This window comes from Cyprinus carpio, chromosome A7 (assembly GCF_018340385.1).
Source record: "Cyprinus carpio isolate SPL01 chromosome A7, ASM1834038v1, whole genome shotgun sequence".
NCBI lineage: Eukaryota > Metazoa > Chordata > Actinopteri > Cypriniformes > Cyprinidae > Cyprinus > Cyprinus carpio.
Window position 1 is genome coordinate 36,915,857 of NC_056578.1, and position 12,836 is coordinate 36,928,692.

The 12,836-nt window shown below is 39.1% G+C and overlaps 1 long non-coding RNA gene across 2 annotated transcripts; it reads left to right on the forward strand.

The window, feature by feature from the left end:
- The first annotated feature begins 7,799 nt into the window (after nucleotides 1-7,799).
- On the forward strand, nucleotides 7,800-12,213 carry LOC109057593. Of its 2 annotated transcripts, none has more exons than XR_006160509.1 (5): nucleotides 7,800-8,252; nucleotides 8,352-8,414; nucleotides 8,856-9,113; nucleotides 9,338-9,442; nucleotides 11,718-12,213. It is a non-coding gene; the product is annotated as an uncharacterized LOC109057593 (long non-coding RNA). The 2 variants fall into 2 exon arrangements; XR_006160510.1 differs by having other exon boundaries at nucleotides 8,856-8,964.
- The last annotated feature ends 623 nt before the right edge of the window (nucleotides 12,214-12,836 follow it).

Here is a 12,836-nt window from a genome sequence, read left to right on the forward strand (position 1 = left end):
CTGCAGGGTGTGATTAACCCACGACTGGGAGTTTCAGGAATAGTAACATCAGCCAATATGTTTCCAGAGCACATTTCAACAAACATACTTGATGTAGCATCTTTATGCACCTCTGGATACAGTGCTAGTGTATAAATTTAAGCTGGCACATGCATTCCATACACCAGGACAGCCTGGATGGGCCATGCAAGTGGACAGAGGTGCAGGTAGCTGCGTTTCACCGCTCAAGACTGGGCTTATTGTCCTGTCTCTGTGGGAAAGCCACATTACTTCCTTCAAGGCCGATTACCAGGAAACTTAAGATGCTATATCAATGACGCTTCTCACGTTTGTCGCAAGAACACAGAAACCTGCCCCTCATTTCTACACACATGCACTGAAGGACACATACACATAACTGATGAAGACTAACTGTGCTTTATCGCTTGGCCTAAGTATGAACATCAATTTTCTCAGTGTGGCCTACAGACATGACCAGTTGCTTCTCGACAGGAAGACAGATAAGTTGCTCATTCTGATGGGGTTAACTAACTAAAGATGTGAAGGCAAAAGGTCAGTGATATCTTACTACACAAAGGAGATTATGCAGCTGTGCATCTTTTTCTCTCAAACAGGCTGTATTTGCAGCATGGAATGGTTAAATTACTTGTTTAGCCAGGACACAAGAGTCAAATACCAACTGCACCAGTGGGTTGTTACATAACAGGGTGCGCACTTGCAAAACAAAGCAGAGAGAAGTCAAGGGATTTTTCGTACTCTTTGGACACGTAGCTCTTGCTCAACTAATCAACTGCCACTACACGCACTAAAACTTCTCAGTTTATTTAGAACAAAGGGAGCATGGGCTGATTGGCGCACACTTGTTGCTCCTGGCACAGTGCATACCGACCTCTAATGGTGGCTGAAGTAACAGCACTGTGCTTGTGTGAGCCAGAACAGTGTTGACAAGGACTAATGGCCCCCTTTGCAGCTAATGATGGAGCTATGTAGACAGCTGCTGCGCAGTCTCTTCAAATGCCAGCACTGACCCCAGCCTTTGAGGATGAGGGGAAAAAAACTCTCTCTTTCTTATTTTTTCTTTCTCTCTCTCCCGTCCCTGTGCATGAAAGTATCCCTCTTTTGCTATTCAAAGCTCATCACCCCATTCACTTTCTTTATCTAGACCTGCTTCTTTTGGCTTTTTCTTCTTCTCACCTGTATGCAAATTGGCCAGCATTCTGTTTCATTAATCTGGGAGAGGTAGGGTGAGATAGCAGCAGATTGCTTCCGCTGCAGCAGAATGTTCACCGCACTTTGGCCACAAGTTAATTTATTACTGGAGGGTTTGGAGCGCCTGGCGCACAGGGGATGTTTGTTAAAGATCCTTTTCTCTCCATTCAGTCGGCCAGAGCACAGCGCTTTGAACCCCAGCTATTCCCTCTAAAGAGTGCCCATTCAGAGAGTGCAGGCAACCTGAGGAACGAAGCAAAGGGCAGTTCTTGAGAAAGAGAGACACATAGATGGAGTGGAAAGAAAGAAAGAAAGAAAGAAAGAAAGAAAGAAAGTAAGAAAGAAAGAAAGGCTGTATTTTACACAAAGGGTTATTAGGGTGACGCCAAGTGGAGGGGTCTTATATTACCCTGAAGGGGGTTCATTTTGCAGTAATGACCGATGGGCTACACATTATCCTTGTTATTGGGGCAGTCGTGTCCTAATGGTTAGAGAGTCGGACTTGTAACCCGAAGGCTGCGGGTTTCGAATCTCAGGACCCATGAGCAAGGCACTGAACCCCCTAACTGCTCCCCGGGTGCCGTAGCAATATGGCTGCCCACTGCTCCAGCTGTGTGTTGACGGTGTGTGTGCATTCAGATGGGTTAAATGCAAAGCACAAATTCAGAGTATGGGCCACCATACTTGACCACATGTCACTTCACTCACTTTACTTGAGGTAGACCGATAGTGGATTTTACCGATACCGATAGCTAGATTGGACCACACTGGCTGTAGCGATTAATCAACCAATATCTTTTAAAATGGATACTTAATGAAAACTAAAATATTGCTTTACTATAATATATATATTATTTTATACTGTTGTCTGAGGTCTACTTATGATGTCCACGTGGTTTTTAAGTAAAGTAATAGGCTTTATAAGTAATAGGCTGTTTTCTACCCAGGTTTTGAGGCCGGCTCGAGAAACACTCAGTTTTTATGGCCGTACTGCATTGAAGACTTGGAAGTAAATGCCCAATGCTATGATTGGATAACAGTTTTACATTGTAAACTAATGTCATTTGTGTCTGTTTGCCACACTATGTCCTTCATAGTTAGTAAGTCACTTCTGTGACTTAGGTTAATCACATATATATAATCAGGACATATCAAGCGATCTCAAACAAAGCAATAGTGACACATAATACAAATATTTTTTTTTTTTTTTTACTCACATAAGTGTGCTGCGCCATTCCTGTCAGATACAACAAAGACGGGACAGATTTGCTTTTTAATTTCAGTCTCTCTGCAAATCCAGCATCGACCTGCGTCTTGTTTACAAATGAATCCGAGGTGAAATGAAGCGAACAAAAACTCAATGTTTTACCCACGTGAGCTGAAACTTCATTAAAAATAAAGTTCAACCACACATTCCTAATATTTGAATCCGAAGGAAAGTTATACAGCGACTGTGTTCTTCACAACCAGGAACTGCATAATATTTTGCGATCTTCAACGGCATGTTTATTGCTTGGTTGCTTGATCTGGTTTAGCACCACTCATGTTATTTCCCTACTATGTCATGTGCAAATCAGTGGGCGGGGCTACAGAATTAGGTGTTGATATTCTTCTGTGAAGGCTGTGTTTAACCTATCTATTACGTCATAAGTAGGCACATTCCATGATCTGGTGTTCGCTGGGCCTGGTGTCAATGAAAGCTTTTATTTCAATAAAAAGTAAGTTTTCAGTTCTGAAACTTACAGGATATTCTTTGAGTATGATGACCTCTTATACATCAAAAGCTCAAGCAAAAGTTGATTTCTCAATTCATGACCACATTAATATTAAATATTAATTATATATTGATCATTAAAGTTAGAAAGAAAAGAAAAAGCACAATATATATTATAGCTCACTATATGAAGCATGCAGACTTTATTAGAGCCACAGAAAGCCAAACGTTTCACTGATAAATGCACAATACACGATTTTAGAGCCTAGGGTGAAGTCATTATGTACAAAAACAATGATTTGGGATAAATATAATGTAATTTCATGTAAAACTATGTGAGTAGTGATCTGTGGCGTGGCAGGATTTCTTTCCGCTGAATCAACATATTAATGTGCTTTCTCACGTCACAGCTTTAAAAGGTGCACTAAGCGATTTTTGACCAAAGTGTTGGACCGAGTCCCAAAACAAACTTGCAGCCAATCAAAAAAAAAGTATGTTCTAAAAAGTATGAATGTGCGTACAGTAGTATGAAAGAAATCTAGACATTCTACATCGCCCATGTTATCATTATATTGTGACTCACAGCATCAGTTGCATTGATTAACTACACTCCTGTGGCCTCTTGGGATAGTAAAGCGTCAATCAAATTTGCAATCACTGCAGACATAGTAGGTCATCAAGTTACTTTTTGCATACTGTTTTATGAATACTATACATTTTGAACATACTTCCCTTTTTGTATGTATTGTTTTTCAGCTAATATGTACACATACTGTACATATTTGGATTCAGAACGTTTAAATGAGCTCATGGTCAGTGGTGTATACTCAGAGGTTAGAACTCTTTTAAACACCATTCAGCAATGATTATGTTCACAGTATAGTACAGCCTCCTCTACCTTGTTTAAACAGAGCATCACAGATTAACAAAGTAATTATAAAGTGGCCGAACAAGTCATCAGTAGGGCGCTACATCTTTAATGAGAAGTTCTGCTACTGGTAACTTACCAAGAAGAACTATTTCAAACTATTCTTCTCACTCCAATACATTTTGATCTGAAACACAAAGACACACACATACACACACACACTCACATACACACACACCTAAGCAGCTGCTGCTCACAAAAGACCAGGCAGCAGGAGAAAGGTGTGGGCTGAGCTGGGGCTGAAGAGTGCTGAACTTTCTTTCTCTCATTGTCTCTCGCTATTTCCCGCCCTCCTTCTCCTTGACAAGGCCAGAACAGGGAGCGGCCAGGTGATAAAGTCGCACCTGGCAGACAGGTGTCTGGGACAGTCTGCCAGGGGTTTGCAGGAGATTAATTGCCCTCGCTCACCTGAGCAGAGGAAGACAGGGGGCAGGTGCATCTGCTGGGACTGCCACACACACCGAAAGTCAAAAGGGCCCAGAGCGGCAGAGACAGCCACCTAATTACAGTTAAGGAGGTGTGCGAAGAGGGCGTTGAATTGCAGCAGTTGAGGAGAATAGAGGAGGAGCAAAAGGAGTGGATGGTCCAGTCTCTGTGTGTCAAATCAAGGACCCTCCTTGATCCAACTGCATTGTGTAGGTGCAGTGACACCTCCTTTTCTTTGCCATGCCCTGCCAGAGGGTGAGATTGGATATTTATTTCACTCCTATTACAACAGAGTCTGGCTAGCCATCTCCTTAATTACAGTTTGAAAAAAAATGGCAAGGCCGAGTTTTCAGGAGCGGGATTTGGGGATGGGGTCCAGGTGCTGGGCGGGTGAGTGGAGCGAGCGGAAATAGAAGGGTGCGAGAAAGAGGGGCATCATTAGTGCTTAAAGAGGTGTTAAGCTGAACCTCCTGCCAAAGACAACAGAACTGTCAAATGTCCCTAAACAATGGATTCTACACCAGCATCCAACAATACTTAAAACTTTCGGGTGACATCAGTAGAAGCAAGCTGATAAAAGATCAACAAGCTTGATGAAGTTTTAGTATAGCTAACAGGTATACAGTATGGCATAAACAGTGCTTTCATGCTTTTTCTGAAGTTGCTTTTGCTACCTTGTCCACATTGGTTGTCATAATTATGGGGCTTACTAACATGGATTCATGGAAAGAGTGAACGTTTGAAAAGGTTGGTTGTTTTGCTAACTTCAGCATGTTAAGGGAAACATTAGACAAGCTCTGCAGTGTTTAACACCATAGAGTTGCCATTCACGAAAAATAAATAAAAATAAATAAAAAACCTTGATGAATGATGAAAAAGACTACTAAAGCCGTGTTTCCACCGCTGGAACTTTACCCGGGAACTAGGGACTTTGGGCTGGTACTTGGTGTGTTTCCACCGCAGGAACCAGGATCTAAATAAAGTTCCGGGTAAAAAAATGCCCCTCAGAAAGTCCCTGCTGGCGAGGCAGTACTTTTTCAAAGGTCCGGAACTTTCGGGGGCGGGACTTGGGCGCTAAACATGCTGACTGGTTGAGTTCAGACAGCATTATGATTTCAACCACCATTTATTTGGATCATTTTCAAAATATTACTGTTATTGTGTCATGAAATGTCATTTTAAAAGTATTTCAGGCGAGAATGTAGTTGTTTAAAACTCAAATATGCAGTTTATTTATAAAGACAGCGGCTATTAAAAAATGTGTTTCGCCGATTTCGCGATCAGCAGGAGCTCAGAGCTCATGTATTCGCGTAGAGCACTCTCAACTCGGCTAGTCCTTCTGACATTTGCTGCTGGCTCTGATGTCTCTTTAACTGTTAAACATAAAATATAATTCGTTTGGGGTAAATCTAACAGGTAATCTTTGGTCTGTATTCAATTTATCTATATGTTAAAATGAAAATAAAAAGAAGCAATTGATATAATATTTCATTTCATTGTAATGGCTGTACATATACACATTTCCTTGAACTAAGAACATTTCTGCTGCTATTCTTATTTTTAAATGAAAAACGAAAGGAGGCAGTGGTATTTCATATCATATTTCATCTTATTGTAAATATACAGTGAGAAAAAATTGCAGTAGCCAAGGCGAGCTGACTGATGTTATCAAGTACGCTGCTGTTTGCAGAATTACTGGACTTGCGTCATTTTGTCCGCGGGAGATCACACTCCTGAGTCGAATGCGCAAAGTCAGAACTACCGAGGATGCAAGTCCAAAATTTGCATACTTTTGACCTACGTCACCAGACTATTAGCCTTATCTTCCCGGTACTTTAGACAGCAGTGGAAACGCAGAAAGCAACAGATCTGGGGAGAAAATAGTTCCTGGGGAAAAAAGTTCCTGGTACAATTGTTCCGGGTAATTTCGGTGAAAACGCGGCATAAGGGTGTAACTGTACAATTACTTGTACCGGATTTTCAGTACGGGTCTTTCAATTCAGCATGGATGTGTACTGAACAAATGCAGTGTTGACACGTGTGTTTTGTCCACCTGCTGTACAAAAACATCCCAAACCATAATTTTTGTGTAATAATACACCTCTACAGACTTTAAAAAAAATAACAAATTTAAGTCACTTTCAGAATCCATATTGGTTACACTTTATTTCGATAGTCCACTTTAGACATTCTACTAACGGTAAGTAGCTTTGTAACTACATGTGAACTAATTCTCATTAATTTGCAACTACATGTCTACTAACTCTCAGAGTAGACTGTTAGGGTAGGTTTAGGGTTAGTGTTAGGGGTAGGTTTAGGGTTAGTATAAGTTGAGGGTTAGTATAAGTTAAGTTGTTTCAAACAATCCGCCATATCTATAAACACAATTTGCCCTAAATCAAAGGGAACCCCTATTGATGGCATATAATTTTCATCTTTGCACCCTCATGTTCCCACTTATTATGCATTCCAAAAGCAAACAAAACAATGAATTGATCTTGAGTTCACTCCAATCCAACCAAATGTAAATATATATATATTAGAGATGGAACAGTTCAACTTTTTCAAGGTTCAGTTTGTATCACGGTTTTATAGTCATGGTTTCGGTATGGTTCGGTATGTGCTATGTTTATGGAAAAAACTATAATATTCTGTCTAACTACAAGCAACAGCCCAAATAATTGCAAAAGAGTAAAGATACAAATAAAATAAACAGTGATTTTTCAGTTTTTTTAGGTAGGTCTAGCATTAGTTTTTAGGTACAGAAAATGAATAAAAAAATCAAATGTTATACATTTATATTGCATATTTGACTTTATAAATTAAAGATTAATCTTTATTAAAGAAACAAATGCTATTCAATCAAAAGCAGTGAGTGATTTATTTGTTGTTGCTGTTTGATTAATATTAAGACTGTCACTTTAAGAGAATGCACTGATCCAGTGCACTGATACAATATGTTCAGCCGGCTATGACTGCTATAGGATACTTACAAAGACGGGGATTTTTACATAATTTTTGTGTTAATTTGGGTTTGCGCGCTTCGGATGACCGTGGAGAACACAAATCGTCTCGCTGGGGGTGGGGTCTTGTGTCTTTTGGATGTTTAAACTGGCAAAGCTTAAATGAGTTTAGTTTAAATACAGATATCAACGTGTGCTGTTCACCTGTGTGCGCGCGCGCCTCAGCACCCGGGTGATGACGGAATAAATGACTGCTCATATTTCAGCACACGGCATTGGCATTGAACAAGAGTGAATGGTTTGTCAACGGTTTTTTTTCTTCTTTTTTTTTCTCATCGCTGTTGTTGTAATGTACTGGGAAACCAGAATGAGCATCCATCAACAGAAACATACACTAGCCAAACCCTGTTTTTCTTTTACGTGTTAAACCATAGTACAGATGCGTTGTCAGATTTAAGTTGAACCGCGGTCCTAACGCGTGCCGAACCGTGTGTGGAGAACCGAACGGTTCGATTTTTTTTTCGCGAACCGTCCCACCCCTAATATATATATATCCCACCCAGCACCAGACGTCATTTGGACGTTGTTTTCTGGTCTAAATAAAGTCGGCCCGTCATGGCTTTCTTTTAGACCAAAAAACGACGTTGAAAAATGGTCTTTGTTTGGTCCGAGAGATTTGGTCCAAATTAAGCCCAAAAAGCGACGTTTAACGTCTTTTTTTTTTTTTTTAAATCCAAATTTAGCCCAAAAATAGATGTAGATGGGCTTTTGTCCAAATTTAGCAGAAAAACACGTTTATTTCGGACCACAGCCATTAACGTAAATATAGCTAGTGAAGAAATAGATTATACATCATATCTGAAGCACTGTAAAATATATTGAAATATATTTTGAAAACACTGGATGGGCGCGCGCTGAACTGGAGCGGAGGAGGTCACCATGGAAACGGGGCGGCAGCTTAATTGTCAAGCACCTGAACGCTGTCTCTCATGGTTGTTTTCACTCATTTCAGGTAAGTTTCGTCCCTAAATTACACAAATAGTACATAAAAGTGTTCCTGTAACTTTCTTTCATGTAAATGACACGCTTCCGTTGAACATTTACTTTATAGAAATGGCTTATTGTCTTCAGAAAAAGTCCGTTAGCATCTCAGCCTTAATGCTAACTACAAGAGGTAACTAAGTTATATGCATCTTTCACAATATATTTCGCCTATCAGCATGAATCTGTATTTTTCTTATATATGTGCGTCTGTATTTATATAATATTTTCATAATATGTGTGTGTGTATGTGTGTTTGTTTGCTTTGTTAGTTATTTTGATGTCCACACTGTAAGAGCATTATCTATAAACCACCTCGCTATGTGTACTGCGTTAAGCTCACTGAGACGTGTAATAGCGCATGTATATGATTGCTCTTTTACTTGATTCAGTTAGTAAACCTAAAATTTTAAATTCTGCTGTTATTATTCTTTCTGTTTTTTTTTTTTTTTTGGATATTCTGTCAATTTCTTTTCTGCATTTCACCTCTGCTACAGTTTATTTATAATAAACCTGCCATTGTATAATAAATATTGTTGGCTTTGACAGATTGACAGATTTCTTATGTTCCTAGATTCTTCCATGCTGATGTCCATACCCTAGAGTTGGAGCGTGTATCTTGTCAAAGATCATTTTTAGACATTATGAGACATATGACTTGGGGGCAAAATACATTGAGTCAAGTCAGACATTCGACAGTCATAATTACTGATCTTAACACACAGGGAAAATGTGTAACGAATGCCTCGCAGATACAAACGGGGTAAATAATAGTTCATCATTGATATATATTTTCTATTTCAGAGACTGAAAATCATCGATAAACCACAAGGTAAGAATCATAGGAGAATCATAAGAATAATAAGAATAAAAGAAAATGCATCTGTAACTTAATATTGCTTCTTATTTTTCAGTGTGTTGAAAGTTCTCATTAAACACATAGCTTTCTTCTCATCTTTGTGCATTTTCAGATGTTGTGCATATTTATGAATCAAATTTTTTAACGTTGTTTAACTTTTTAACATTATAATATTGGTTGTCTTCTTTTTTTGTCAGAGTTTAGCTCCAACCCCAATTAAGCAGACCTGAGCAGCTGATCAAAGATCACCAGAAACTCTGCAGAACGGTTGTCCTGCATGCCCAGGACTGGACACCAGTGTTGTAAGTCATAAATCTAGAAGTAATTGTGCCTCTTTGAATGGTCATGTTCAGAAACATATAGCAGGAGATCTCAACATTGTCTCTCAAGGTCCACTTACATGCAGAGTTTTGCACCAACCTAGTGCAGTGCACCTGAACACATTAATCAAGGTCTTCAGTTTTACTAACTATAAAGTCACAAACAGGTGAGTGTGATCAGGTGTGGACTGAAGATCTTTGCCTGAACCCGACGGGACCCGATGGGTTCGGTTGGGTTCAGTCTTAATTTATATCATTTTACACGGGCTCAGGCCGGGCTCGGGCTTGCGCTCCGGTTTGCGAGGTAAATGAGCGGTCATATGATGGGTTTCGATTAGCGCGAGAAAGACGCGAAAATGTATGCTGAGTACGTGAAACGGAGGCTTGCCTCTGGCGATTACGTTTTGGTTGCACCAGCAACTAAAGCAAAGTCTGAGGTGTGGAAAAGTTATGACCATGTTTATAATGAGAATAATGAGCCAGTGGGTTATATTGCTGGACGCACCATCAGTGAGCGAATGCGCTGAAGCCATCTAGTGGCGAAGCAAATCCTGCGGAGCCTTTTTCGTAATTTCGTTATTGCCAAATACCCATCTTAATTTAGAATTTAACAATTTAATTTGTTAAGAAAGGCTCGTTTTTATTGGTGCATTGGCCTATTTAAAGGCTAAATGAGCCTATGCCTAGGCCTATTTAGAGTGCTGAGATGTTACGATGTGACAGAGGACATATTTTATTTCTTTGTTCCAACTTCCAAGTGGCCTATAGCCTAAGTTAGTCATGAATAAATTATGTTAAAACATGTATAAATGACTCATTCTTGACAAAAGAGCTGTGTGCGTGCGCACATTTGAATAATGTCGGGCTGTAAATGGGTTCGGGCTTTTAAAAAGCTGTCAATCAAAATGTACTAGTCGGGCACGGCCCGAAATCTGTCAGGCTCGGGTCCTGTCGGGCCTAACTTTTAAGGCCCAATTACAGCTCTAGTGTAGACCTAAACTTTGGGTGTGTATCACTTAGGTCCCTTGCTCAGAAGTCAGTGGTTAATGCCTGCCTCAATCACAAAAATTCTTTTTTTTACAGTGCACTGAAATGTTTGCTCCCTACAAAAGCTGTGAAAACCAGGAAGCATCGATGCTCAATAAGTTCCCTTTTAGGATGTTCTGAAGCTCACAACTTAAGACCCTTTCACACTGCACGTTGGACCCGGAAAATTGCCGGAACATTGCCGGGTCGCCTTCTGTGTGAACGCAAACACATCCCGGGATTGATTCTGGGATTGATCCCGGGTTGGGGACCTAGTAACATTGCCAGGTTCAGTCCCGAAACGAGTGCTGTGTGAACAAAAGCCAGAACTAATGCCATGTCGTAGTGATGACGCACGTTATCGCGCGACTCTTTTAGCGTGTTTTGAAGGCAGATCAATGTTCGCGCTGAAACAAATATGTGCAAACTAATGAAGCAGAGATCAGGTAGTTCCTCACTTTCCGCACTGAAGCTGAGATCGTTCACCAGCTTAAGTGAAAGTTAACGTGCCTAGCGTTTTCGACTCATACATTACACGTCACACCCTGATATCACGTGTCTTCACGGGACCTTTACGGGTTGTGTGTGAATGCACAAACACATTCCGGGTAATCACTGGCAGTGTGAAAGTGCAAAATCTAGCGACCAGGGAGCAATTGCCGGGACACATTACCCGTGTATTTTCCGGAATCGCAGTGTGAAAGGGGCTTTAAAGAGATAATTCACTACAAAGTTACACGTTATAGATTTTAAAACACAAACCAATATTATATTTCAGCATAAACGTATCACTAGACAGGTAATGTCTAATCTAGTAAACATTTCTAATTTATGACTTAAATCTTGCACATACATGTAACAAAGAATTTATCATAATGTGCTGTAAATAGCATTAAAAAAAGATATCAGCTTTACTGTTGTGCATTAATGTCAGTAGTGATGTTGTACAATGGGGACAGGAAATAGTCACCAGTGTATAGTGAGCCACTGTGTTTACCAGTACCAGAATTCATGTACAAAATATATTAATTCACAACTTAGCGAACTGTGAAGCTGATTGAGACGTAACCTCTGCATGACAGTGGACCTTAAGAGTTGACAACCCCTGACATACTGATTAGTTAATAATCCCTCATGAAGAATGAGTACACTTTAATTTGTACATTTTGGACAACCATTGTTTTTGTATATTTTTTTTACATTTTAATTATTGTTTTCTTTCTCGCTTTAGATGCTGGAGAAAAAACAGCGAAAAAACATCTGCCATGGCTCATTAATCCAGAATTGGGATGGTGGAAGGAGCAGAAGAACCAGAAGATCAGAGATCAGGCAGAGATCTACTGGTGCCCCTGTGGGAACCAATTTACCTAATGAGTTAGTTAAACCGAAGATTTTCATCACTCACCTTCATGTTGTTCCAAGCCGGACTTTTGTTCATCTTTGGAGCATAAATGCAGAACTTTTTAATGAAATCTGAGAAATATATTTTTTTATTTATAAAATAACACATTCACGAGAGCACCATGATGCATTAGTGTTGAGTTGGCGTGAGAGCTAGAAATCTCATGGTACTTTTGTGAAAATCTGTTGGGGATACATCATTTCTGAATACATTTTTTATTTTTTTATTTTATTTTTTGCTGTTGTTGTTGTTTTTTGTACACAAGGCATCTGTTAAAAAATCTTAATTTGTGTTCTGCACAAAAGGGTCTTATGGGTTTGGAGCAACATGAGGGTAAGTAATTAATGACAGAATTTACATTTTTGTTGTTTTATTTTGTTGTTCTAATGTGGTTATAATTTGTCATTGTTTCCATTTTCAATATTTTAAAGATTTATTGTCTTGAAAAATTATGTTTATACAGAAAGATGGATTCATTTGATAAGTTACAGTAAAGACTTTTAAATTGATAAAAAAATTAAAATAAATACTGCTCTTTTGGAAGCTCTATTAAAAAATACAGATAAATGTAATGGTTTCAACAAAATATTGTGCAGCACAACTGTTTTAAACATTGATAATAATCAGAAATGTTTATTGAGCAGTAAATCATCATATTAGAATGATTTCTGAAGATCATGTGACACTGAAGACTGGAGTAATGATGCTGAAAATTCATTTTACATGGATAAATTATATTTTACAATGCATCCACATAGAAAACAATTATTTCTGTAGTTATATTTCACAATATTACTGTTTTTACGGTCTGTTTAATCAAATAAGGCTTAAGATGTGATCAAGAAAGTGTTTTTGTTTTTTTTACATGAGAGATGTGTTTAATGTGTCAATAAATGTGTCAGTATACTCTTGGGAATTGTCTTATTTTGACTAATTATGAATATGAAA